This window comes from Pan paniscus, chromosome 9 (assembly GCF_029289425.2).
Source record: "Pan paniscus chromosome 9, NHGRI_mPanPan1-v2.0_pri, whole genome shotgun sequence".
In the NCBI taxonomy this organism is placed as follows: domain Eukaryota; kingdom Metazoa; phylum Chordata; class Mammalia; order Primates; family Hominidae; genus Pan; species Pan paniscus.
In genome coordinates this window covers 68,308,667-68,336,616 of record NC_073258.2, presented here as the reverse complement: position 1 = coordinate 68,336,616, position 27,950 = coordinate 68,308,667, and the positions used below count along the sequence as shown (strand labels likewise).

Sequence of the window (27,950 nt, the reverse complement as noted above, 5' to 3'; positions counted from 1 at the left end):
TATAACCCAGGGAATACTTGGCGGCAAAGAGAAAGTCTCTAGGAGTAGCTCAACTTGGTCTTGCCCTTTTTCTTAACATTCAGACCCCCTTAAGTAATTAACCCTCAAGGAGGTGAGTTGCACACCCTTGGCAATCAGATACCTCCAAGTTTAATTCAGATGGGCATGCTGGGAGAACCCTAGAAAGGCTTTAGAACAGGCCGGGTGCGGTGGCTCACGCCTGTAATCCCAGCACTTTGGGAGGCCAAGGCAGGTGGATCACCTGAGGTCAGGCGTTCAAGACCAGCCTGGCCAACATGGCAAAACCCTGTCTCTACTAAAAAAAAAATACAAAATTAGCCGGGCGTGGTGGTGCATGCCTATAATCCCAGTTACTTGGGAGGCTGAGGCAGGAGAATCACTTGAATGCAAGAGGTGGAGGTTGCAGTGAGCCGAGATGGTGCCATTGCACTCCAGCTTGGGCTACAGAGTGAGACTCCATCTCCCCACCCCCCCCCCCAAAAAAAGGCTCTAGAACAATAATAGTAGTACTTATTTTGAATGGGACTGCCAGTAGAGCAAGATTTGTCAGATTGCAGCCAGCTCTTTTGCCGTAGAAAACCATTTGTTAAGTAGTCTGCGTTGGGGGAACGGGACATTTAAACAGATACACCCAATGGTTTCTCCACAGGCAGGCTTTGTTAATAATCCAGAGCAGATATACAGGGTGAGATAAGAGGTAGACAGATGGCTAGTGATTCCTCCCGCCATCACAGTGGCTCTGATTGGCAAGGACAGATCTGTGAGGCTGCATTGCCCTAAAACAGCCATTTGCAGGGAGAATAGAGCTTGGGGGATTCCCTAACTATGAACTCTCTGGCTTCAACCCTGACAATGGTATATGGGAAGAAGGAAATAAAAATGCATTCTAGAGGCATTGAGAACAGGGTCCCTGGCTGGAATAAATTGGCACCTTAATAAGATATTAATAAATCACTGCCTTTTTGAGCAAAGCTAAGACTCAACAAATGCTGAGAGTGAAAATCCAGTCACCATTTTCTTTTCTCTTATTTTCTCTTCTTTTCTTTTTTTGGGATGGAGTTTTGCTCTTGTTGCCCAGGCTGGAGTGCAGTGGCTCAATCTTGGCTCACTGCAACCTTCACCTCCTGGGTTCAAGCAATTCTCCCGCCTCAGCCTCCAAGTAGCTGGGATTACAGGCGTCCGCCACCACGCCCGGCCCACCCATTTCTTTTGGGAGACTTTAGGGTGTGAAAAGAGAACTCTTTAGTCTGGTTAAGCTAAACTACTTCCAATTTCTCCTTAAATGTTAAGGAGGAAGTAAAGATGTCCCAAACAGTGTAGGTCTAAACTAAAATAGAGAAGTTGGTTGTGAAGGTTCCCCAGGAGGTAGCATAATCAGTGGCTAAAAAGCTTTGGCCGGGCGCTATGGCTCACGCCTGTAATCCCAGCACTTGGGGAGGCCGAGGCAGGCGGATCATGAGGTCAGGAGTTTGAGACCAGCCTGGCCAACATAGTGAAACCCCATCTCTACTACAAATACAAAAAATAGCTGAGCATTGTAGTCCCTGCCTGTAATCCCAGCCACTCGGGAGGCTGAGGCAGGAGAACCGTTTGAACCAGGGAGGCGGAGGTTGCAGGGAGCCGAGATCGCGCCATTGCACTCCAGCCTGGGCAACAGAGGGAGACTCCGTCTCAAAAAAAACAAACAAAAAAAGAGGCTGAGGTGGAGGATTGCTGGAGCCCAGGAGTTGGACTATGAACTATGACTATGCCACTGCACTTCAGCCTGAGTGACAGTGAAACCATGTCTCTAAAAAAAAAAAAAAAAAAAAAAAGAAGGGAAGGAAGGTTTTAAGTAAAGATGCTTCAATATTTAAGAAACTTGGAAGTTTTCATGTGAGTCAAGAGTTTGCATAGACCTTAAGTGTGATGACTTATTCCTCGATTCTCTTCCCCCTCCTTTTTTTTTTTTTTTTTTTTTTTTTGAGACAGTCTCACCGTGTCACCCAGCCTGGAGTGCAATGGCATGATCTTGGCTCGCTGCAACCTCCACCTCCCGGGTACAAGCAATTCTCCTGCCTCAGCTTCCTGAGAAGTTGGGATTACAAGCACCCGCCACCATGCCTGGCTAATTTTTGTGTTTTTAGTAGAGACAGGGTTTCACCATGTTGGCCAGGCTGGTCTCAAACTCCCTATCTCAGGTGATCCGCCCCCCTCTGCCTCCCAAAGTGCTGGGATAACAGGCATGAGCCACCGCACCCGGCCCTCTTCCCTATCCTAACTCCTGGTTTCTCTCCCCGACCCCCGACCCTGGTGTCTCCGCTTTCTATTCTTCCCTCTTCCCTGACTCCAGCTGCCTCTTTCTCCTCATCACCTGCCTCCTGAAGTCTCTTTCTTTCCAGCCTTCTCTCCATCATTTGGCCCACCCCCTCCTCCATGTTCATCTCACTCTCCTGGCCCAGTATCATCTGACTGAATGGCTTTCCCACTTTCCTTTACCATCCATTTGTTGCCCTTAATCACCTCAATCCCGTGCTCTCTGATTTTGTTACTTAACCATTTCCTGAACATCTCCCTCCACCCGCACCCCCCACCCCGGGAAAAAAGAAAAAAAGAAAGAAAACTTCTTCTAGGGTTAAAGGGTGTTGGGGGGTGATTATAAGCTTTAAGTGATAGAAAGTTTTCTTTTTTTTCTTTTTTTGAGATGGAGTCTCGCTCTGTTGCCCAGGCTAGAGTGCAGTGGCGCGATCTCAGCTCACTGCAAACTCCACCTCCTGGGTTCAAGCGATTCACCTGTCTCAGCCTCCTGAGTAGCTGGAATTACAGGTGCCCGCCACCGTGCCTGGCTAATTTTTGTATTTTTAGTAGAGACGGGGTTTCACCATGTTGGCCAGGCTGGTCTCGAATTCCTGACCTGGTGATCCACCCACCTCGGCCTCCCAAAGTGCTGGGATTACAGCCATGAGCCACCACGCCCAGCTGAAAGTTTTCTTTCTTTTTTCTTTTCTTTTCTTTCTTTCTTTTTTTTTTTTGAGTTTGGAACCTGAATTGATCAGGGGGAAAAAAATGAAGCAGAAATGCCCTGCAGATTCTTGGATCATCAAACATGGGTGTCACATGAGGTTCTTGCATGGAATGTGGCTGACACTTTCCTTGGGACCATGGGACCACCACCCTCCCTGGCCCTGTGCTTCCTTGCTGCCATCTTTTCCAGGTATGTCACCTTCCGCTGTGCAGACCCACTGCTCCTGAGCGCTGGGGTGTACTTTGGCTGTTGGGGCAACTGCAGCAGTGTCTGGGCCCCACCTGCTCTTTAGCAGCCTTAGCTTCGCTTTGGGGCCAGGCCACCCTCATTTCTCACTTCTAAAAGGGTGGGACTTCCTGCTGTGCCCAAGAGTGGAGCTCTAAGATGCAGAGCCTGTGCCTCAGCTACACCTGTGCTTGCTGGGGGAAGTTTCTGGCACCCTGGGGTTTCAGGGTCTGTTTGCAACCTTGCACTAGCTTCCCAGCTTGGGTTGGTGGTGACAGTCATACAGGGCTCCAGCCACTTCCCCAAAGGGCCAAATGCTTAAGCACTTAGACCTGTTTAGCCCCTCCCAATGAGTCTGATCTTTGTTTATCTTCTTCAAGGGCATTCTCTACCTTTCATCAGTTTCTGCTAAAGCTAGTGTTCCTTCAGCCACTTTGTGAGAGGTTCTGCACCCGTCAGAACTTCAGTTCTCTTTAATAAAACAGAGTAGGCTGGGCGCGGTGGCTTAAGCCTGTAATCCCAGCACTTTGGGAGACCAAGGCGGGCAGATCACCTGAGGTCAGGAGTTCAAGACCAGCCTGGGCAACATTGTGAAACCCTATCTCTACTAAAAATACAAAAATTAGCTGGGCGCGGTGGCACATGCCTGTATTCCCAGCTACTCGGGAGGCTGAGGTAGGAGAATCACTTAAGCCTGGGAGGCAGGTCGAGGTTGCAGTGAGCCGAGATCGTGCCACTGCACTCTAGCCTGGGCAACAGAGCAAGACTCTGTCTCAAAAAAATATATATTATATATAATATATGTATATAAATATATATAATATATATAAAACATAATACATGTATATAAATATATATAATATATATAAAACATATATTTTATATATATAATGTATATAAATAAAACAGAAGTAGTGACTCCTGCCCTGTTTCCTCCTAGGATTGTTGTGGAGTGAAATGGACTAATGGACATGAATACCCTTTGGAAACTAGAAGACAACTTATTTTAGAAAGGATTTCTGAGGTCTTGCACAGTGCCTCATGCCTGTAATCCCAGCACTTTGGGAGGCCAAGGTGGGCAGATCACCTGAGGTTGGGAGTTCGAGACCAGCCTGACCAACATGGAGAAACCCCATGTCTACTAAAAATACAAAATTAGCTGGGCATGGTGGCACATGCCTGTAATCACAGCTACTTGGGAGGCTGAGGCAGGAGAATCACTTGAACCCGGGAGGCAGAGGTTGCAGTGACCTGAGATCACGCTTTTGCACTCCAGCCTGGACAACAAGAGTGAAACTCCATCTCAAAAAAAAAAAGAAAAAAAAGGATTTCTGGTTTTCCTATTTTTAAAAAATTTTTTACTTGTTAATTTTTTTTTTCATAGAAACAGGGTCTCACTATGTTCCCCAGGCTGGTCTCGAACTCCTGGCCTCATGTGATACTCCTGCCTTGACCTCCCAAAGTGCCTGGGATTACAGGCATGAGCCACTGCACCTGGCCAGTTCTCCTATTTTAAATTTATTTTTATTTTATTGTGGTAAGAACACTTGATGTGAGATTTACCATTTTAACAAAGTTTTAAGTGTACAATGCATTGTCCAGTTTCTTTTTCTCCTACATGTAGGATTTGGGTACTTACTGAGTACACTGTGCCCAATGCTAAATTAAGTGCTTGGATAGAGAAAGGAGATTTGAAAAATTAGAAGGCTTGACTTTTACCTTCGAAGACTTCATATCGAAGAAAGGACACCATGAAGATGTGACATACTCAAGAGAACAATCATCATTCCAATGAATTGCTGGAAGATCATTTAGACCATAAGAACTGGTCTTCAAATTGCACTTGGATATAAGCCCCGTGGGGCAGGAAGTTTTGTTCATTGCTGGATTCCCCAATGCCTAGAACAGTGCCAGGCATAGTTGGCACTCATTCCTTCATATTTATTGAATCAGCCAATAAAGTAGTGCAGTGTTGCTTTTGAGGGAAGGAGTATGAAGGCTGGAGAGCATTGAATCCTTGCAGAGAAGCTTGGTTTTGTGAGAGCAAGAGAGGCACATATGTTCTGGAGCAGAGAAGGTTGATGTAATAGTAATTGTTCCAGAGAACTGTTCCTGCAGCTGTCATTGCAGCTGGAATAGAAGTGATAGAAACCAAATCCTGTACTACTGCAAACCAAGCCAGGAGGTATGTGAATCTTAGGCCAAGTTCTTCACTGTCTTTTTATTCCAGCTCCTCTGGTGATCTTGTCTTTCTGCTCCACTTACCTCTACTGTCTCCAGTTTAGGATGTTGACTTTAGAGTCCACGTCACAGTGCAACTTTTTTTATTTTGTTTTGTTTTTAGACAGGGTCTCGCTCTGGCACCCAGGCTGGAGTGCAGTGGTGCACTCTCAGCTCACTGCAGTCTCCACCTCCCAGGCTCAGGTGATCAGTCTTCTCACCTCAGCCTCCTGAATAGCTGGGACTACAGGCACATGCCACCACACCTGGCTAATTTTTGTATTTGGATTTTTAGTAGAGATGGGTTTTTGCCCTGTTGCCCTGGCTGGTCTCCAAATCCTGGTCTCAAGCTATTGGCCTGCCTCCCAAAGTGCTAGGATTACAGGCATGAGCCACTGCACGTGGCCACAAGATTTTTTTTTTTTTTGAGACGTAGTATCGCTCCATTGCTTAGACTGCAGTGCACTGGCGTGATTTCGGCTCACCACAGCCTCCGCTTCCCGATTCAAGCGATTCTCCTGCCTCAGCCTCCCGAGTAGCTGGGATTACAGGCGCCCACCACCATGCTCAGCTAATTTTTTGTATTTTTAGTAGAGACGTGGTTTCTCCATGTTGGTCAGGCTGGTCTCGAACTCCTGACCTTCTGCCTCAGCCTGCCAAAATCCTGGGATTACAGGCATGAGCCACCACACCCGGACTTCTTTTTTTTGAGATGGAGTCTTGCTCTGTTGCCCAGGCTGGAGTGCAGTGGCATGATCTCGGCTCACTGCAACCTCCGCCTCCCAGGTTCAAGTGATTCTCCTGCCTCAGCCTCCCAAGTAGCTGGGACTGCAGGCACTTACCACCATGCCTGGCTCATTTTTGTATTTTCAGTAGAGACAGGGTTTCACCATGTTGGCCAGGCTGGTATCAAACTCCTGACCTCAGATGATCTGCCTGCCTCGGCCTCCCAAAGTGCTGGGATTACAGGAGTGAGCCACTGCTCCCGCTCGTTTTTGGTTTTTTTTTTTGAGACAAGGTCTTGCTCTGTTGCCCAGACTGGAGTACAGTGGAGTAATCTCGGCTCACTGCAATCTCTGCCTCCTGGGTTCAAGCGATTCTCCTGCCTCAGCCTCCCAAGTAGCAGGGATTACAGTTGCACGCCACCGCACCTGGCTAATTTTTGTATTTTTAGTAGAAACAGGGTTTCACCATGTTGGCCAGGCTGGTCTCAAACTCCTGACCTCAAGTGTTCTGCCCACCTTGGCGTCCGAAAGTGCTGGGATTACAGGCATGAGCCACCGCGCCCAGACAGGAGTGCAGCTTTTGATGTGATATTATAAGCTTAATATCTCCAATCAATTATTTTTCATTATATCTCTTTAATTATAATGTACATTATATTTAAACAGTGTAACTTTAAAATGACAATATTGTTTTTTCCCCCAAAAAATGCTTGCTAAATATTTAAACTCTGAAAATGTATTTGGTCTTTACCTTCTTTCTGGCTAAATCTATTTTCACACTCTCTGGGGGCATGCAAGAAAATATTGACTGAGTTTAAGGTAAGATTTTCATGTTTTTTTTTTTTTTGCAATTATACTTGATTTGCCACAGCTTAGAGTTCATGTTCGATTTGGTCATAATTTCTAGATCTACTTTTACTGTTGATCAAATTATCTTCCTATTGGTGAGCTTCATATCATTAACTTTCTATTCCTGCATAATGTTATTGGTGGAAGAAATGTGGGAGACCCTACATCTATACCTCATTCCTTTATTACTGGAGCTGATGACAGGATTTACCCATCTGTCTATTTATTTCATTTTTTTAATTTTTATTTTTTTATTATTATAATTCTTATTTTTTGGGATGGAGTCTCACTCTATCACCCAGGCTGGAGTGCGGAAGTGCAATCTCAGCTCACTGCAGCCTCTGCTTCCTGGGGCTTCCTGGGGGTTCACGAGGTTCTCCTGCCTCGGCCTCCTGAGTAGCTGGGTTTATAGGCGTGCGCCACCACACCTGGCTAATTTTTGTATTTTCAGTAGAGACAGGATTTCACCATGTTGGCCAGGATGGTCTCAATCTCTTCACCTCAAGTGATCCGCCCACCTTGGCCACCCAAAGGGCTGGGACTACAGGCGTGAGCCACTGCGCCCGGCCCCCTAGCTAATTTTTAAATTTTTTGTAGAGATGGGGGTCCCACTATGTTGCCCAGACTAGTCTCAAACTCCTGGCCTCATGGGATCCTCCTGCCTCAGCCTTCCAAAGGCTGGCTTGGGTTTACAGAAATGAGTCACTGTGCCTGGCCCGATATATTTTTAGTTTATATGTTTCCATGGGTGAAGGTTTATGCTTTGCATAAATGTTGGTAGTTTCTATAATATGTCTTACTATTTTACATTTCTTTCCTTTTTTTTTTTTTTTTGACAAGGTCTTTCCTTCTGTCACCCAGGCAGGCTGGAATGCACTGGCACGATCATAGCTCACTGCAGCCTCAACCTCCTGGGCTCGAGTCCTTGTGTTGTCCCAAGCCGATCTCAAAACCCCTGACCTCAAGTGAGGCCACCTGACTTCCACACCTCATCCTCCCAAAGTGCTGAGATTACAGGGGTGAGCCACCATGCCCAGCAGTATTCAGTATTTTATTTTCTTTTTTTTGTTTGTTTTGGAGACAGAGTGTCACTCTGTTGCCCAGGCTGGAGTGCAGTGGCACAATCTCAGCTCACCGAAACCTCTGCCTCCTGGTCTTAAGCCATCCTCCCATGTCAGCCTTCCCAGTAGCTGGGACTACAGGTACACACCACCATGCCCAGCTAATTTTTTTTTTTTTTTTTGAGATGGAGTCTTGCTCTATCACTCAGGTGGAAAGCAGCAATGGCACAATCTCTGCTCACTGCAACTTCCGCCTCCTGAGTTCAAGCAATTGTCCTGCCTCAGCCTCTCAAGTAGCTGGGATTACAGGCATGCACCACCAAGCCTGGCTAATTTTTTTTTGTATTTTTAGTAGAGACAGAGTTTCACCATGTTGCCCAGGCTGATTTCGAACTCCTGACCTCAAGTGATCTGCCCGCCTCAGCCTCCCAAAGTGCTGGGATTACAGGCGTGAGCCACCACGCCCAGCCAATTTTGTATTTTTTGTAGAGATGTGGTGTCACTATGTTGCCCAGGCTGGTCTCAAACTCCCAAAGTGCTGGGATTACAGGCATGAACTACCATGCCCACCACCGGAAGTATTTTCTATTTCATTTTACTATTTACTACTCATGTAATATATCCTATAATGTATTTTATGCATTTTTCTTGTCAATGAATTCAGAAAAGTGGACAAATGGAATACGCAATTCTGACTTGCCATAACATAATGTGGAATCCTCAGTGGCTTCCTTTTTCTGAAACCACATTGTGCCTCTTGATGGGACCATATTTCTTTCTTTCTTTTTTTTTTTTCTTTGAGACAGAGCCTTACGCACTCTGTCGCCCAGGTTGGAGTGCAGTGGCGCGATATCATATCAGCTCACTGCAACCTCCACCTCCTGGGTTCAAGCAAGTCTCCTGCCTTAGCCTCCAGAGTAGCTGGGATTACAGGTGCACACCACCATGCCCAGCTAATTTTTATATTTTTAGTAAAGATAGGGTTTTACCTTGTTGGCCAGCCTGGCCTGGAACTCTTGACCTTAGGTGATCCACCCACCTCAACTTCCCAAAGTGCTAGGATTACAGGCATGAGCCACTATGCCTGGCCTCCATGTGTATTTAAGTTGCTCCTTAATACACAGGCATAGGCATATAATTTTGATGCTTTTGATAGGACAATGCCCATAATTTTCACTGCTTTCTCTTTGTTCTCTGGTGTATTTCTTTTCTTTTATCTTCTTTTGTGTGTTTGTGTGTGTGTGTGTGTGTGTGTGTGTGTGTGTGACAGTTTCGCCCTTGTTACCCAAGGTGGAGTGCAGTGGCGCGATCTTGGCTCACTGCAACCTCTGCCTCCTGGATTCAAGCGATTCTCCTGCTTCAGCCTCCCGAGTAGCTGGGATTACAGGCACACACCACTGTGCCTGGCTAATTTTGTACTTTTAGTAGAGATGGGGTTTCACACCACGTTAACCAGGCTGGTTTCGAACTCCTGGCCCCAGGTGATCCGCCCACCTAGGCCTCCCAAAGTCCTGGTATTACGGTCGTGAGCCACTGCGCCTGGCCTCTTGTTTTTGAGATGGAGTCTTGTTTTGTCACCCAGGCTGGAGTGCAGTGGCGCGATCTCGGCTCACTGCAACCTCCACCTCCCAGGTTTAAGTGATTCTCCTGCCTCAGCCTCCCAAGTAGCTGGGATTACAGGCGCCCACCACCACACCTGGGTAATTTTCGTATTTTCAGTACAGACACGGTTTCACTGTGTTGGCCAGGTGAGTCTCAAACTCCTGACCTCAAGTGATCTGCCCTCCTCAGACTCCCAAAGTGCTGGGATTACAGGCATAAGCAACTGTACCTACCCTTCTCTGGTGTATTTCTGATTAAACCTGCCATCCACTGTCTAACATTTGATTTGATTGGATCTCCATATGACCATTATTGTCAACCACAGAACACATGCCAGGTTCTAACTTAACTTAAAGGGCCTCAAGATGTAAAACATAAGACTTGGAGCCTATCCTCAAGAAGCTTACAGTTTAATTGGAGAGAGAAACAAAAAACAAAAACAAAAAACAGCACCGTGCATATTAACCAAAGAGACAGCAGCATGACAGAGCTGGCAGAGGGAAAAATGAAGGTGGTTCCTGCACAGCTTCAAGAGCAGCACCAACACTCTCCATCGTCCAAGACTTCCTGGTGTGTGTACTCAGTGCCACACTAACTTCTTCCATTTAGGGTCTGCGAGGTCCTCGTCTATTAAGGGGATAACTCTGAATCACAGAATCTTAGAGCAAGCATCGAGGGCAGAGGTCATTTAATCCTACTTGCTCATTTAAAAACTGGCAGTCTGAGGCCCAAAGATGTTAAGCAGCTTGGCCAAGGTCATGCAGCTAGTTTCGTGATGAAATTAGAACTATAAACCATGGTCTTCTGATAGCTAGTCCAGTGCACTTTCTGCTACTCCCCAAATTGATGGCATTTTCTAACCACCAGATCAAATGTTCATTTATTCTTTCCTTCCCTAGAAAGAGCACCTGCCTGTGCGGGGCACTGGGATTGCAATGTGAGTGACATGGAGCCACATTGTCAGGGGGCAAGTCAGGTGAACAAAGAAATTAGCCTCTACACTGAGACACTTTCAGAAAATGAAAGGGGCTAATAATAGCTATGTGTGCATCTCGGTTGTAAACCAGGACTGAGTGCCATGATGGACATCAGGTCTATACAGGATATAGACAAGTCTCCCATTCAGGGCAACATAGTGAGACCCCCATCTTTACAATGAAAAACCAAAACAATTAGCTACTCAGGAGGCTGAGGGGGGCAGATTCCCTCAGCCCAGGAGTTCAAGACTGCAATGAACTGTGATTGTGCCACTGCACTCCAGCCTGAGTGACAGAGCGAGACCCTGTTTAAAATAATAATAATAATTAAAGACAGGGCGTGGTGGCTCACGCCTGTAATCCCAGCACTTTGGGAGGCCAATGCGGGTGGATCACCTGAGGTCAGGAGTTTGAGACCAGCCTGGCCAACATGGTGAAACCCTATCTCTACTAAAAACACAAAAAATTAGCTGGGTGTGGAGGCAGATGCCTGTAATCCCAGCTACTCGGGAAGCTGAGGCAGGAGAATCGCTTGAACCCCAGAGGCGGAGGTTGCAGTGAGCTGAGATCACGCCATTGCACTCCAGCCTGGTCAATCTATAAGAGCAAGACTCCGTCTCAAAAAAAAAAAAAAAAAAAAAAAGAAGCACAGTTTCCAGAGGAATCTGTGAGGGCGCAAAGGTGGGAGGGGCCACTTCTGCTGTAGGGAGGAGTATCAACTCAGGGAAAGCTTCATGGAGGAAGCAGCATTTGAGCTGACTTAGAAATTACTGGTTATGGGCCAGATGCAGTGGCTTATGCCTGTAATCCTAGCACTTTTGGAGGCCGAGATGGGTGGCTCACCTGAGGTCAGGAGTTTGAGACCAGCCTGGTCAACATGGTGAAACCCTGTCTCTACCAAAAATACAAAAATTAGCCGGGCATGGTGGCGCACCCCTGTAGTCCCAGCTACTCGGGAGGCTGAGGCCAGAGAATTGCTGGAACCGGGGAGGTGGAGGTTGCAGTGAGCTGAGATTGCGCCAGTGCACTACAGCCTGGGCGATGCAGCAAGACTCCATCTCAACAAAAAAAGAAATTACTGGTTACAGACTGGGTGCAGTGGCTCATGCATGTAATGCCAGCAGTTTGGGAAGCTGAGGAGGGTGGATTACTGGAGGCCAGGAGTTCCAGACCAGCCCAGCCAACATGGCAAAACTCTACTAAAAATACAAAAATTAGCTGGGCATGGTGGTGGGCACCTGTAGTCCCAGCTACTTAGGAGGCTGAGGCATGAGAATTGCTTGAACCCGGGAGGCGGAGGCTGTAGTGAGGTGAGATCGTGGCACTGCACTCCAGCCTGGACAACAGAGTGAGAGTCCGTCTCAAAAAAAAAAAAAAAAAAAAGAAATTGGGACAGCTTCTCTGAGCAGGTGACACAGGAGACAGGAGTTGAGATTGTTTAGCAAAAAGGAACCTCCTAGGCAGAGGGAACAGCTTGAGCAAAGACCTTCCATGGGAACAGGTGTTGGTGTACTCAAACAGCAGCAGCCGGAACGTCTGGGGCAAAGTGGCCAAGGTGGAAAATGGTGCGAGATGAAGTCACAGAGTGGCTGGCCAAGTCACATGAGGCTTGTGGCAAGACAGGAGTATACTCTTTTTTTTTTTAAGAAGGAGTCTCGCTCTGTCGCCCGGGCTGGAGCGCAGTGGCGCGATCTCGGCTCACTGCAAGCTCCGCCTCCCAGGTTCACGCCATTCTCCTGTCTCAGCCTCCTGAGTGGCTGGGACTACAGGTGCCCGCCACCACGCCCGGCTAATTTTTTGTATTTTTTAGTAAAGATGGGGTTTCACTGTGTTAGCCAGGATGGTCTCAATCTCCTGACCTCGTGATCTGCCCACCTCGGCCTCCCAAAGTGCTGGGATTACAGGTGTGAGCCACCGCGCCTGGCTTTTTTTTTTTTTTTGAGACAGAGTCTTGCTCTGTTGCCCAGGCTGGAGGACAGTGGCACGATCTCTGGTCACTGCAACCTCCACCTCCTGGGTTTAAGCGATTCTCCTGCCTCAGCCTCCCTAGTAGGTGGGAGCACACCCCACCATGCTCCACTCATTTTTGTATTTTTAGTAGGGACGGGGTTTCACCATGTTGGCCAGGCTGGTCTCAAACTCCTGACCTCAAGCAATCCGCCCGCCTCAGCCTCCCAAAGTGCTGGGATTACAGGCGTGAGCCACCGTGCCCAGCTTGGCTGTTTGCATTTCTATTGTCAGCTGCCAGCTGAGGTTTGTTTAAACCTCAGGAGGTATCCCCTGGTTCAAGTGGGTTACTGCTCCACCCAGGACTAGAATTTCACAAGTAGGTGTGCGTTGCACACATCCTATAGGTCTTGCCTGGAATTGGGGCAGTTCACATCTTACGCTGCACACATGCATTTACTGAACAGTGCTCTGCACTGAGGGAGGCAGATGGGTTGCTATTGGGTCTCTGGGACCTACCCTCAGCCAGTATGCCATCTAGGTGCCAGTAGGGGCAGCCCTCAGGTGACCCACCCAGCCAGGGCAATGCAGCAGGCAGGAATAGGTGCTCAAGGACGCAACTCAGGCCTAACAGATTAGGGCCTTTAGAGGCTCTTCAGTGCTGAAGGATTAATAGATCCATCCCAGCATAGATAAGACAATCTAAAAAGGGGGCTAACGGAAGTCCTAGGACTTCCAACCTACTCTTGGGATTTCACCTGACTACTACTGTAATTTCTGGTGGCTACTTTGATTTTTCTTTTTTTGAGACGGAGTCTCACTCTATTGCCAGGCTAGAGTGCTGTGGCACGATCTCAGCTCACTGCAACCTCTGACTCCCTGGTTCAAGCGATTCTCCTGCCTCAGCCTCCCGAGTAGCTGGGACTACTGGCGCATGTCACCACGCCCAGCGAATTTTTTTGTATTTTTAGTAAAGATGGGGTTTCACCATGTAGGCCAGGATGGTCTCAATCTCCTGACCTCGTGATCCACCCGCCTTGGCATCCTAAAGTGCTGGGATTACGGGCCTGAGCCACTGCGCCTGGCCTGATTTTTTAAATAACCATTCTACTTTAGAACAGTTCTAGATTTGCAGGAAAAGTATGTTTCTATATAGCCCTGCACCCAGTTTCCCCTATTATTAATATCTCAGATTACTGTGGTACGTGTGTTACAAGTAATGATACATGGCTGGGCGTGGTGGCTCACGCCTGTAATCCCAGCACTTTGGGAGGCCAAGGCGGGCAAATCACTTGAGGTCAGGAGTTCCAGACCAGCCTGGCCAACATGGTGAAACTCTATCTCTACTAAAAATATAAAAAATTAGCCAGTCACAGTGGCGCACGCCTATAATCCCAGCTACTCAAGAGGCTGAAGCAGGCTGGACACGGTGGCTCACGCCTGTAATCCTAGCACTTTGGGAGGCCGAGGCCGGCGGATCACGAGGTCAGGAGATCGAGACCATCCTGGCTAATATGGTGAAACATCCTCTCTACTAAAAATACAATTAGCTGGGCGTGGTGGTGGGCGCCTGTAGTCCCAGCTACTCGGGAGGCTGAGGCAGGAGAATGGCATGAACCCGGGAGGCAGAGCTTGCAATGCCACTGCACTCCAGCCTGGGTGACAGAGCAAGACTCCATCTCAAAGGGAAAAAAAAAAAACAGAGAGGCTGAGGCAGGAGAACCTCTTGAACCTGCGAGGCGGAGCTTGCCATGAGCCGAAATTGCACCACTGCACTCCAGCCTGGGCGAAAGAGTGAGACTCTGTCTCAAAAACAAACAAATAAACAAAGAAAAAGGAAAAACAAGTAATGATACATACAATATTGACACATTATTTTTAATTAAAGATCATACTTTACAAACTAACACAGGAACAGAAAACCAAACACCGCATGTTCTCACTCCTAAGTGGGAGTTGAACAATGAGAACACATGGACACAGGGAGGGGAACATCCCACACCGGAGCCTGTCAGGAAGTGGGGGACAAGGGGAGGGAGAGCATTAGGACAAATATCTTTTTTTTTTTTGAGATGGAGTTTCACTCTCGTAACCTAGGCTGGAGTGCAATGGTGTGATCTTGGCTCACTGCAACCTCTGCCTCCCAGGTTCAAGCGATTCTCCTGCCTCAGCCTCCCGAGTAGCTGGGATTACAGGCGTGCACCACCACGTCCGGCTAATTTTGTATTTTTAGTGGAGACAGGGTTTCTCCATATTGGTCAGGGTAGTTTCGAACTCCCAACCTCAAGTGATCCGCCTGCCTCGGCCTCCCAAAGTGCTGGGATTACAGGTGTGAGCCACCACGCCTGGCTTAGGACAAGTATCTAATGCATGCGGGGCTTAAAACCTCGTTGATAGGCACAGCAAACTACCATGGCACATGTATACTTATGTAACAAACCTGCACGTTCTGCACAAGTAAACAAAACAAAACAAAACAAAGAATACTTTATTCTGATTTCCTTAGTTTTTTGTTTGTTTTGTTTTTTTGAGACGGAGTTTTGCTCTTGTTGCCCAGGCTGGAGTAAAACGGCACAATCTTAGCTCACTGCATCCTCTGCCTCCTAGGTTCAAGGATTCTCCTGCCTCAACCTCCCAAGTAGCTGGGATTACAGGCATGTGCCACCATGTCCAGCTAATTTTTGTATTTTTAGTAGAGACAGGGTTTCACTGTTGGCCAGGCTGGTCTCGAACTCCCGACCTCAGGTGATCCTCCCACCTCGGCCTCCCAAAGTGCAGGGATTACAGGCGTGAACCACTGTGCCCAGCTTGATTTCCTTAGTTTTTTTTTTTTTTGTTTTTTTGAGACGGAGTCTCGCTCTGTTGCCCCGGCTAGAGTGTAGTGGTGCGATCTCAGTTCACTGTAAGCTCCGCCTCCCGTGTTCACGCCATTATCCTGCCTCAGCCTCCCAAGTAGCTGGGACTACAGGTGCCTGCCGCCACGCCCTGCTAATTTTTTGTATTTTTAGTAGAGACAGCATTTCACTGTGTTAGCCAGGATGGTCTTGATCTCCTGACCTCAGGTGATCCGCCCGCCTCAGCCTCCCAAAGTGCTGGGATTACAGGCGTTGAGCCACTGCGCCCGGCCTGATTTCCTTAGTTTTAACCTAATGTCCTTTTCTGTGCCAGAATCCCATTCAGGACACCACATCGATGGCATTGAGTTGTCATGTCTCCTTAGGCTTCTCTTGGCTGTGATGGTGTCTCAGACTCTCCTGGTTGTTGTTTTTTGAGACATGGTCTGAGGCTGGAGTGCAATGGTGCGATCACGGCTCACTGTAGCGTTAACCTCCTGGCTCAGGCAGTCCTCCCATCTCAGCCTCCTGGGACTGAGGTTTGAGCTACAATACCAGGCTAATTTTGTTTGTAGAGACAGGGTCTCACCACATTGCAGAGACTGCTGGTCTTGAACTCCTGTCCTCAAGCAGTCTTCCCACTTCGGCCTCCCAAAGTTCTGGGATTATAGGCATCAGTCACTGCTCCTGGCCTTTTCCTTGTTTTTGATAACCTTGACAGTTTTGAGGACTGGTCAGATTTGTACAATGTCCCTTAATTGGATCTGTCTGGTATTTTTCTCATTATTAGACAAGGATTGTGGGATTTTAGGAGGAAGATCACAGAGGTAAATTGCTTTGGTTAACTTATCTTTTTTTTTTTTTTTTTGAGTCTTGCTCTGTCACCCAGGCTGGAGTGCAGTGGTGCTATCTTGGCTCACTGCAAGCTCCGCCTCTCAGGTTCACGCCATTCTCCTGCCTCAGCCTCCTGAGTAGCTGGGACTACAGGCGCCTGCCACCACGCCTGGCTAATTTTTCTTTTCTTTTCTTTTCTTTTTTTTTTTTTTTTGTATTTTTAGTAGAGACGGGGTTTCACCGTGTTAGCCAGGATGGTCATGATCTCCTGACCTCATGATCCGCCCGCCTGGGCCTCCCAAAGTGCTGGGATTATAGGCATGAGCCACTGCAGCCGGCAACTTTTCTTTTTTATTTTATTTATTTATTTATTTATTTTTTTGAGATGGAGTCTTGCTCTTTCACCCAGGCTGGAGTGCAGTGGCATGATCTTGGCTCACTGCAAGCTCCACTTCCTGGGTTCATGACATTCTCCTGCCTCAGCCTCCCCAGCAGCTGGGACTACAGGCGCCCGCCACCATGCCCGGCTAATTTTTTTGTATTTTTAGTAGAGACGGGGTTTCTCCGTGTTAGCCAGGATGGTCTCGATCTCCTGACCTCGTGATCCGCCCGCCTTGGCCTCCCAAAGTGCGGGGATTACAGGCCTGAGCCACCGCGCCGCCCGGCCAAGTTTTCTTTTTTTTAAAAAAATTATTATTATTTTTTGGGATGGAGTCTCACTCTGTCATCCAGGCCGGAGTGCAGTGGCTTAGTCTTGGCTCACTGCAACCTCTGCCTCCCGGGTTCAAGCAATTCTCCTGCCTCAGTCTCCTGAGTAGCTGGGATTACAGGTGCCCACCACCATGCCCAGCTAATTTTTCGTATTTTTAGTAGAGACAGGGTTTCACCATGTTGGCCAGGCTAGTCTCAAACTCCTGACCTCAGGTGATCCACCCGCCTCAGCCTCCCAGAATGCTGGGTTACAGGCATAAGCCACTATGCCTGGCCCTGGTTACCTTTTCATATAAAAATCAAGTTGTCGGCCGGGTGCGGTGGCTCACGCCTGTAATCCTAGCACTCTGGGAGGCCGAGGCAGGCAGATCACGAAGTCAGGAGTTCGATACCAGCCTGACCAACGTCGTGAAACCTTCTTTCTACTAAAAATACAAAAATTAGCTGGGCGTGGTGGCTAACCCCTGTAATCCCAGCTACTCGGGAGGGTGAGACAGGAGAATTGCTTGAACCCGGGAGGCGGAGGTTGCAGTGAGCCAAGATCAAGCCACTGCACTCCAGCCTGGGTAACAGAGCGAGACACCGTCTTGGAGGAAAAAAAAAAATACCCAGCTTGGCGGGCGTGGTGGCTCATGCCTCTAATCCCAGCACCTTGGGAGGCCGAGGTGGGTGGAGAAACCCCATCTCTACTAAAAATACAAACATTAGCCAGTGTGGTGGTGCATGCCTGTTATCTCAGCTAGTCCAGAGCTGATACAAGAGAATCGCTTGAGCCCGGGAGGCGGAGGTTGCAGTGAGCTGAGATCCCGCCACTGCACTCCAGCCTGGGTTACAGAGCAAGAATCCATCTCAAAAAACAAAACAAAAGAATAACAACAAAAAACAACCAGCTTATTGGGGTTTGTTTTGTTTTTGTTGTTGTTTTAGACGAAGTTTCCCTCTTGTTGCCCAGGCTGGAGCGCGATGGCGCGATCTCCGCTTATGGCAACCACTGCCTCCCAGGTTCAAGTGATTTTCCTAATTATCGCCACTGGGTTGGCCATAATGATCTGATCTTGATCAGACAATGAATCAATGTATCTAAAACCAGGGGTGTCATTGGAAAATTCAGTAAGTTTTTTTTGTAAAACCTTTGTCCTGGTCCGGGCGTGGTGGCTCACACCTGTAATCCCAAAACTTTGGGAAGCCAAGGGGGGCAGATCACTTGACGGCAGGAATTTGAGACCAGCCTAGCCAACCTGGGGAAGCCCTGTCCCTACCAAAAATAAAAAAATTAGCCAGGTGTGGTGGTGTGTGCCTGTAGTCTCAGCTACTCTGGAGGCTGAGGTGGAAAATCACTTGAACCCGGGGGGTGGAGGTTGCAGCGAGCTGAGATCGCGCCACTGCACTCCAGCCTGGGCGACAGAGACCCTGTCTCAAAACACAAAAGAATATTTTAAATTTTTTAAATAAAAATAAAAATAACTGGGCGCGGTGGCTCACGCCTATAATCTCAGCATTTTGGGAGGCCGAGTCGGGCAGATCACTTGAGGCCAGGAGTTTGAGACCAGCCTGGCCAACAAGGCAAAACCCTGTCTCTACTAAAAATATAAATAAATTAGCCAGGTGTGGTGGTGGGTGCCTGTAATCTCATCTACTTGGGAGGCTGAGGTGGGAGAATTGCTTGAACCTGGGAGGCGGAGGTTGCAGTGAGCCGAGATAGCACCACTGCACTTCAGCCTGGGCGACAGAGCAAGACTCCCTCTCAAAACAACAACATCAACAAAATAAATAAACAAACAAACCTTTGTCCTAGATCCCCTTTAACAATTCTGAGACCAAATGTAGTGGATCACGCCTATAATCCCAGCACTTTGGGAGACCAAGGTGGGAGGATTGCTTGAGGCTAGCAGTTTGAGACCAGCCTGGGCAATATGATCTCTACAAATTTTTTGTTTTTTAGACATAGTCTCGCTCTGTCACTCAGGCTGGAGTGCTTGATCTTGGCTCACTGCAACCTCCGCCTCCTGGAGTCAAGCGATTCTCGTGCCTCAACCACCCAAATAGCTAGGATTACAGGCACACGCCACCACACTGGGCTAATTTTTATATTTTTAGTAGAGATTGGGTTTCCGCATGTTGGCCAGGCTGGTCTGGAACTCCTGGCCTCGAGGGGGATGTGCCTGCCTCAGCCTTCCAAAGTGCTGGGATTGCAGGTGTGAGCCACCGTACCCAGCCTACAAAAAAAAATTTTTTTTAATTAGTTGGGTGGACGGGCGCGGTGGCTCACACCTGTAATCCCAGCACTTTGGGAGGCCAAGGCGGGTGGTAACTTGAGGTCAGTAGTTTAAGACCAGCTTGGCCAACATGGTGAAACCTCATCTCTACTAAAAATACAAAAATTAGCTGAGCGTGTTGGCACTTGCCTGTAATCCCAGACTCCATCTAAAAACAAACAAACAAATGGCCGGGTGCAGGGGCTCACACCTGTAATCCCAACACTTTGGGAGGCTGAGGCGGGTGAGTCACCTGAAGAGTTCAAGCCCAAAATGGCAAAACCCTGTGTCTACCAAAAAGACAAAAATTAGCTGGGCGTGGTGGTGGGTGCCTGTAATCCCAGCTACTCAGGAGACTGAGGCAGAAGAATCACTTGAACTTGGAAGGCAGAGATTGCAGTGAGTCGAGATCACACTACTGCACTCCAGCGTGGGCAACAGAGCAAGACTCTGTCTAAAAAATATATATATATACTATTTTTAAATGTTTTGCAGTTTTTCTCTTACTTCTTTTTTTTTTTTTTTTTTTTTTTGAGATGGAGTCTTGCCCTGTCACCCAGGCTGGAGCACAGTGGCGCGATCTCGGCTCACTGCAAGCTCCACCTCCCAGGTTCACGCCATTCTCCTGCCTCAGCCTCCCGAGTAGCTGGGACTACAGTCGCCCACCACCACGCCCAGCTAATTTTTTGTATTTTTAGTAGAGACGGGGTTTCACCGTGTTAGCCAGGATGGTCTTGATCTCCTGACCTCGTGATCCACCCGCCTTGGCCTCCCAAAGTGCGGGGATTACAGGCATGATGCACTGCGCCCGGCCTCTCTTACTTTTATTTATTTATTTATTTATTTATTTATTTATTTTTTTGAGACGGAGTCTTGCTCTGTCGCCAGGCTGGAGTGCAGTGGCGCGGTCTCGGCTCACTGCAACCTCTGCCTCCTGGGTTCAAGCAATTCTCCTGCCTCAGCCTCCCGAGTAGCTGGGATTACAGGCACGCACCACCATGCCCGGCTATTTTTGTATTTTTAGTAGAGATGGGGTTTCACCATGTTGGCCAGGCTGGTCTTGAACTCCTGACCTTGTGATCCGCCCGCCTCGGCCTCCCAAAGTGCTAGGATTACAGGCTTGAGCCACCGCGCCAGCCCTTTTCTTTTGTTTTTAAATGACAGGATCTTAGTCTGTCACCCAGGCTGGAGTATAGTAGCGCAATCATAGTTCATTATAACCTTGAATTCCTGGGCTCAAGTGATCCTCTCACCTCAGCCTCCCGAGTAGCTGGTACTACAGACACGTGCCACCCTGCCTGGCTGATTTTTAAAAAAATATTTTGTACAGATGGGGGTCTCCCTATGTGTCTACACTGGTCTCCAATTCCTGGCCTCAAGCGATCCTCCTGCTTTGGCCTCCCAAAGGGCTGGGATTATGGGCATGCCCCGCCATGCCTGACCTGAATTTCTGTTTAATATAGGATCTGAACCAATGAGAGCTCTTAAGAAGCTTCAGACATCAAAAAGGGCTTGTTAATTTCAGCAGAAAAGAGCCTTGTGGGAAGGCTATCTGATCACTCTGAGTCAGTGACAGGGCTGGGAGCAGGCCCCCACAGCCTGGGTTACAGACCACTGGACACTGTGGACCTGCTGTCCCCATCCATGGCCTGAACACATTGTTCGTTCTGGGACCATCCAGACTGGATTCAAATCCTAAATGTCCCTTGTCAGCTTGTGATTTTTGGACAAATTTTTTAACCCCTCTGCCCCTCAGCAGTTTTCTCATCTGTAAAATGGGGCTGCTGATAACTGTACCTACGTTGCAGGGTGGACATGAAGGTTTAATGAGTTAGTATTCGAAGTGTTGTTGCAGAAGAAATGAGGGTTAAAAATAATTTTTTTTTGAGTTGGAATTTTGCTCTTGTTGCCCAGGCTGGAGTGCAGTGGCAGGATCTCGGCTCACGGCAAACTCCACCTCCTGGGTTCAAGCGATTCTTCTGCCTCAGCCTCCCGAGTAGCTGGAATTACAGTCACGCGCCACTATGCTCAGCTAATTTTTGTATTTTTAGTAGAGACGGGATTTTCCCATATTGGCCAGTCTGGTTTCGAACTCCTGACCTCAGGTGATCCACCCTTGGCCTCTGAAAGTGATGGGATTACAGGCGGGAGCCACCGCACCCAGCCTATTTATTTATTTATTTATTTACTCATTTATTTATTGAGACAGAGTCTTGCTCTGTCGCCCAGGCTGGAGTGCAGTGGTGCAATCTTGGCTCACTGCAACCTCTGCCTCCTGGGTTCAAGCGATTCTCCTGCCTCAGCCTCCCAAGTAGCTAGGATTACAGGCACACACCACCACGCCCAGGTAATTTTTGTATTTTTAGTAGAGACAGGGTTTCACCATGTTGGCCAGGCTGACCTCAGGCAATCCGCCTGCCTCGGCCTCCCGAAGTGCTGGGATTACAGGCGAGCACCACCACGCCCGGCTTTTGTTTTATTTGTTGAGATGGAGTCTCACTCTGTCACCCAGGCCGGAGTGCAATGGCGCCATCTCATCTCACTGCAACCTCCACCTCCCGGGTTCAAGCGATTCTCCTGCCTCAACTTCCCGAGTAGTGGGGATTATAGGCATGTGCCACCACGCCCGGCTGGTTTTTGTATTTTTTGTAGAGACGGGGTTTCACCATGATGGCCAGGCTGGTGTCGAACTCCTGACCTAAAGTGATCCTCCCGCCTCAGCCTCCCAAAGTGTTGGGATTACAGGCATGAGCCACCACACCCGGACTAAATATTATATTTAAAAAAAAAAAAAGTGTTGCACGGGGGCTCATGCCTATAATCTCAACACTTTGGGAGGCTGAGGCAGGAGGATTGCTTGAGTCCAGGAATTTGAGACCAGCCTGGGCAACACAGTGAGTCCTTGTCTCTCAAAAAAAAAAAAAAAAATTAGCCAGGCATGGTGGTATGCTCCTCTAAGTCCAAGCTACTCAGGATGCTGAGGTGAGAGGACCACTTGAGCCCAGGAGGTTGGGACTTCAGTGAGCTGTGATTGAACCACTGCACTCCATCCTGGACAACAGAGTGAGATCCTGTCTCAAAAAAGTGGCAGACATGTAGTAAGCGCTATATATTTTTTTTCTTGAGACAGAGTTTCACTCTTGTCGCCCAGACTGGAGTGCAGTGGCACCATCTCAGTTCACTGCAACCTCCGCCTCCCAGGTTGAAGGGATTCTCCTGCCTCAGTTTCCCGAGTAGCTGGGATTACAGGCACAGGACACCATTCCCGGTTAATGTTTTGCATTTTTTAGTAGAGATGAGGTTTCAGGCCTCGTCTTGCCCAGGCTAGTGTTGAACTCCTGACCTCAGGTGATCCACCCACTTCAGCCTCCCAAAGTGCTGAGATTACAGGCGTGAGCCACCGTGCCTGGCAGGAGATTCATTTTTACCACAAATCTTAGCAACTTCAGCTTTCGATTTTTTTGTTTCTTTAAGTTGAGAACTTTCACCTTTTCAGTGAAAGGAAGCTCTCTACAGTTTCTCTTTGGCATATCAGAATTGCCAGCATCACTACTCTTGTGCCCTGGGGCCACTGTTAAATACAGTAAGGGTTACTTGAAACCAGCACTGCCATACCACAGTGGATCCCAACCAAGCCAGCTACTAAGTAACTGATGTAATGATTCCACACTAACTAATAGGTAGTGTCTACCAGGAAGGATGGAGTGGGAATTGGGGAGATGTCATCACGCTACTCAGAATGGTGTACAGTTAAACTTACGGCCAGGCTTGGTGGCTCACGCCTGCAATCCCAGCACTTTGGAGGCCGAGGTGGGGGGATCACCTGAGGTCAGGAGTTTAAGCTCAGCCTGGCCAACATGGCAAAACCCTGTCTCTACTAAAAATACAAAAAGTAGCTGGCCGTGGTGGCACATGCCTGTAATCCCAGCTACTTGGGAGGCTGAGGCAGAAGAATCGCTTGAACCCTGGAGGCAGAGGTTGCAGTGAGTGGAGATCACACCACTGCACTCCAGCCTGGGCGACAGAGTGAGACTGTGTCTCAAAAAAAAAAAATGAATTGTTTATTTCTAGAATTTTCCATTTAATAGTTTTGGGCCAAGGTTAACCATGGGTAAATAAAACTGTGGAAAAGGAAGGATAATTCATTTAGGAGGAGATCCCGGGTAGGAGGAGTGAGGGAGGGAGGGGGAGAAGGAAATGGGGAAAGAGAAGCTCACGTATTCTGTTAATGCCCTAGGTGAAGGCTGCGCGTGGACTCTGCTGAGACCCTCCAAGATGTGATCAGAGTGGTATGACTTCCTCCTGGATGGTGGGCCTGAGGACAGGGGGGAGGGGAGGATGTAGGTGAGGGGATTGGGAACTTTCAGGGAGATGGTCCTGGGGGATGTGATGAGTGACAAAGGTATAAAATATTCTTGGCAGGCCGAGCGTGGTGGCACACGTCTGTAATACCAGCTACTCCAGAGGCTGAGACAGGAGAATCGCTTGAACCGGGAAGGCAGAGGTTGCAGTGAGCCAGGATCTCAACACTGCACTCCAGCCTGGGCGACAGAGCAAGACTCTGTTTCAAAAAAGGAAAGAAAAAAATTCTTGGCCAAGCGAGGTGGCTCATGCCTGTAATCCCAGTACTTTGGGAGGCCGAGGTGGGTGGATCACCTGAGGTCAGGAGTTCGAGACCAGCCTGGACAACATGGTGAAACCCCATCTCTACTAAAAATACAAAAATTAGCCGGGCATGGTGGCATGTGCCTATAATCCCAGCTACTGGGGAGGCTGAGGCAGGAGAATCTCTTGAACCCAGGAGGCGGAGGTTGCGATGAGCTGAGGTCGCACCACTGCACTCCAGCCTGGGCAACAAGAGCGAAACTGTCTTAAAAAAAGAAAAAAAAAAATTAGCCAGGCATGTTGGCACACGCCTGTGGTCCCAGCTATTCAGGAAGCTGAGGCGGGAGGATCGCTGCAGCTCGGGGAGTTCGAGGTTATAGTGAGCTAGGATAGCGCCACTGCACTCCACCCTGGGTGACAGAGTGAGATTCTGTCGCTAAAAATAAAAAATTCTTTATCAGGCCATTTCTTTTTTGATTCTCAACAGAGGTGTTGGGGTGGGGAAGTGAAAAGAACTGGAGAGCTGGGAGTGTCTGAAGAGGCTGGGCTGGGCCAGACAGAAGCTCCTGAGAGGTGTCACCTCTTGGCATTGTGGAGGCAGCAGCCCTTCGCTGTTGGGAGGACGAGGAGGAGTTCACAGCTCCGAAATGTTTCCCAGTGCCCCACATGGGGGCTGGGTCTCTGCATGGGTTTGTTCTCCAGCAGGAAGGTCCCGCCGGCCATCCAGCCTGCCCCGAAAGGTCCTCCAGCTCCACCCCTTCTCTGGCAACCCTCCAGGATTATTCTGGCCACACGCAGTGGGGTGTGCCCCCTGGTGCCTGCCCATAGCACCTCTCTTTCTGGGATCCCTCTCTCGGGGTTCCTTAACACTCTTAAGTATTTTGATCATCTCCCTGAACTGCGTTGCAAATTCTGGGGTGGGGTCAGGAGAGAACAGCAGTGGTGCTCTTACTGCGCTTCCCACGTTTGATCTCACTCCAGCCAGGCCCGCCTGACGCTTGACAAGAATCCTGCCAGTTGGTAGGTGCAGGGGAGGGATTCAAACCCGCATCTCTCTGACCTTAGAACCACAACTGATTCAGGAGAGCATGATTCTCTTTTGGGTCTTTCTAGACTAACTGAATGGTCAACTTACTCAGCCACTCTGAGCCCCAGTTTTATTTCTGTAAAATGTTGGTGGGGCGGGCAGGGCTCAGTGGGTGGGGCTGGTGGCACTTGTGTGTTGCTAAACATGCCCCAGGCAGGAGCGATGGGGCAGATCGCCACACCTTTCCCGTGGGCCTCGCGAGCAGTGGGGAAGGCACCTCTCCTTGGGCCCTGCTGCCCTCTGGTGGTCGAGGTCCAGCACCTGGACAGTACCCAGGGGAGGCCAGGAGCTGAGGCTGAGAGTTGGGGTCCTGTGTCCAAGCGCCCAGCTTTGCCACTCACTGCTTTTGATCCTGCCTTTTATCTTTCTTATTTTTTTCTGTTCCACTAATTTTTTTTTTTTTTTTGAGACAGAGTCTCACTCTGTCACCCAGGCTGGAGTGCAGTGGTGCAATCTTGGCTCACTGCAACCTCCACCTCCCAGGTTCAAGCAATTTTCCTGCCTCGGCCTCCCAAGTAGCTGGGATTACAGGTGTGCGCCACCACACCCGGCTAAGTTTTGTATTTTTAGTAGAGGTGGGGTTTCACCATGTTGGTCAGGCTGGTCTGGAACTCCTGACCTTGTGATCTGCCCGCCTTGGCCTCCCAGAGTGCTAGGATTACAGGCATGAGCCACCGCTCCCAGCCTGTTCCACTAATTTTTTAAAAATGTACCAGCCTTGGCAACATAGTGGACCCTATCTCTACAAAAAAAATTTTTAAATTAGCCAGCTGGAGGCCGGACACGGTGGCTCATGCCTGTAATCCCAGCACTTTGGGAGGCTGAGGCGGGCGGATCACGAGGTCAGGAGATCGAGACCATGCTGGCTAACACGGTGAAACCCTGTCTCTACTAAAAATACAAAAAATTAGCCGGGCGTGGTGGCGGGTGCCTGTAGTCCCAGCTACTTGGGAGGCTGAGGCAGGAGGATGGCGTGAACCCAGGAGGCAGAGCTTGCAGCGAGTTGCCGAGATCATACCACTGCACTCCAGCCTGGGCGACAGAGCGAGACTCCATCTCAAAAAAAAAAAAGAAAAAAAAAAAAGCCTGCTGTGGTGGTCTGAGCCTGTGATCCCAGCTACTCAGGTGGCTGAGGCGGGAGGATCGCTTGAGCCCAGGAGGTCGTGGCTGCAGTGAGCAGCGACCCTGCCACTGCACTCCAGCCTGGATGACCGAATGAGACCTTGTCTCAAAAATAAAAAATACTTTGTGTGTGTGTGTGTGTGTGTGTGTGTGTGTGTGTGTGTGGAGATAGTGTCTTCCTATGTTGCCCAGGCTGGTCTCAAATTCCTGGGCTCAAGCAATCCTCCCACCTTGGCCTCCCAAAGTGCCAGGATTACAGGCATGAGCCACTGTGCCTGGCCTAACCCTGTTTTAGCTGAACTCCTCCTGTTTGTCTCAATGGCAGGAGCTGGCACCCACACTTGTGGGCTGCTGAGTGAATGTTGCACACTCCCCTCCCCTGCTGGTTGTATCCACATCTGAGCTCCCACGGAGGATGGAAGATGGAAGCTTGGAAGGCAAGGACCACATCCTGCTCACCTCACCTCTGCACCCTGCGTCCTGCGCTTGGTGCTCAGTAGACACAGTGCCTAGAGCAGGGCCTGTGGTGGCATGCGCTGTGTAGTCCCAGCTACTTGGGAGGCAGAGGCAGGAGGATCACTTGAGCCCAGGAGGTTGAGGCTTCAGTGAGCAGAGACTGTGCCACTGCACTCCAGCCTGGATGACAGAGTGAGACCCTGGCTCAAAAAGAAGTAAAGGCTGGGTGTGGTGGCTCACGCCTGTAATCCCAGCACTTTGGGAGGCCGAGGCAGGTGGATCACCTGAGGTCAGGAGTTCTAGACCAGCCTGGCCAACATGGTGAAATCCCATCTCTACTAAAAATACAAAAGTTAGCTGGGAGTGGTGGTGGGTGCCTGTAATCCCAGCTACTTGGGAGGCTGAAGCAGGAGAATCGCTTGAACCTGGGAGGCAGAGATTGCAGTGAGCTGAGATCACACCATTGCAGCCTGGGCAACAAAAGCGAAACTCGGTCTCAAAAAAACAAAAACAAAAAACCATAAATAAATAAAAATTAAAAAATTTTTTGGTAGGAGCTGATACTACACATTTCCTAATCAGACGTATTCACATTGTCAGCCCTGGGCTGAGCACTGCTCAGTTTGGTGTGTCCCGTGCAAATAGGAGCCCTGGAGGAAATTCCAGCCCCATCCTCCCTGGCTCTGCTGAGGGTCCAGCCCGCTCCTGCAGGCCTGCAAACAGCAGTCGGCCTCATGTTCCATTCCGTCTCCTTGATGAAGCTTCCCTCTCTTCTCCTCCCAGGCTTGGTGACCCAGATTGGGAAGAAGAGGCCAGCATCAAACACATACATGCTTGTTTCTGCTTCACAGGCCCTGCAACAACCCTGCACAGTAAACAATTATCCTCATTTCATAGTTAATAGCTCTAGTTAGGAGTTAGCACTGAGGGAGTGAATAAGCACTATTTGCTTATTGAATCCAACCAATGTAGGAGGTCAGAACTACTCATACCCACATTTGACAAATAAAGAAACTGACACATAAGAAAGCCCTAGTGTCTCCTTCAAGGTCACACAGCTGGTAAGTTGAAGAGCCAGGATTTGAGCCCAGGAAAGTCCCCTTCTAGTCACAATCTGACCTTTTTTTTTTTTGAGATGGAGTCTCTGTCGTGCCTAGGCTGGAGTGCAGTGGTGCGATCTTGGCTCAGTGCAATCTCTGTCTTCTTGTTTCAAGCGATTCTCCTGCCTCAGCCTCCTGAGTAGCTGGGACTACAGGTGTGTGCCACCATGCCTGGCTAATTTTTTGTATTTTTAGTAGAGACAGATTTTACCATGTTGGTCAGGCAGGTCTCAAACTCCTGACCTCAGGTGATCCGCCCACCTTGGCCTTCCAAAGTACTGGGATTACAGGCGTGAGTCACCACGCCCAGCAATC

At 48.9% G+C, this 27,950-nt stretch overlaps 1 long non-coding RNA gene across 1 annotated transcript; it reads left to right on the top strand.

The window, feature by feature from the left end:
- The first annotated feature begins 1,332 nt into the window (after positions 1-1,332).
- On the top strand, positions 1,333-27,410 carry LOC129393387 (uncharacterized). The gene is made up of 4 exons (XR_008620217.2): positions 1,333-3,214; positions 4,191-5,435; positions 23,503-23,554; positions 23,688-27,410. It is a non-coding gene; the product is annotated as an uncharacterized LOC129393387 (long non-coding RNA).
- Positions 27,411-27,950: the final 540 nt, after the last annotated feature.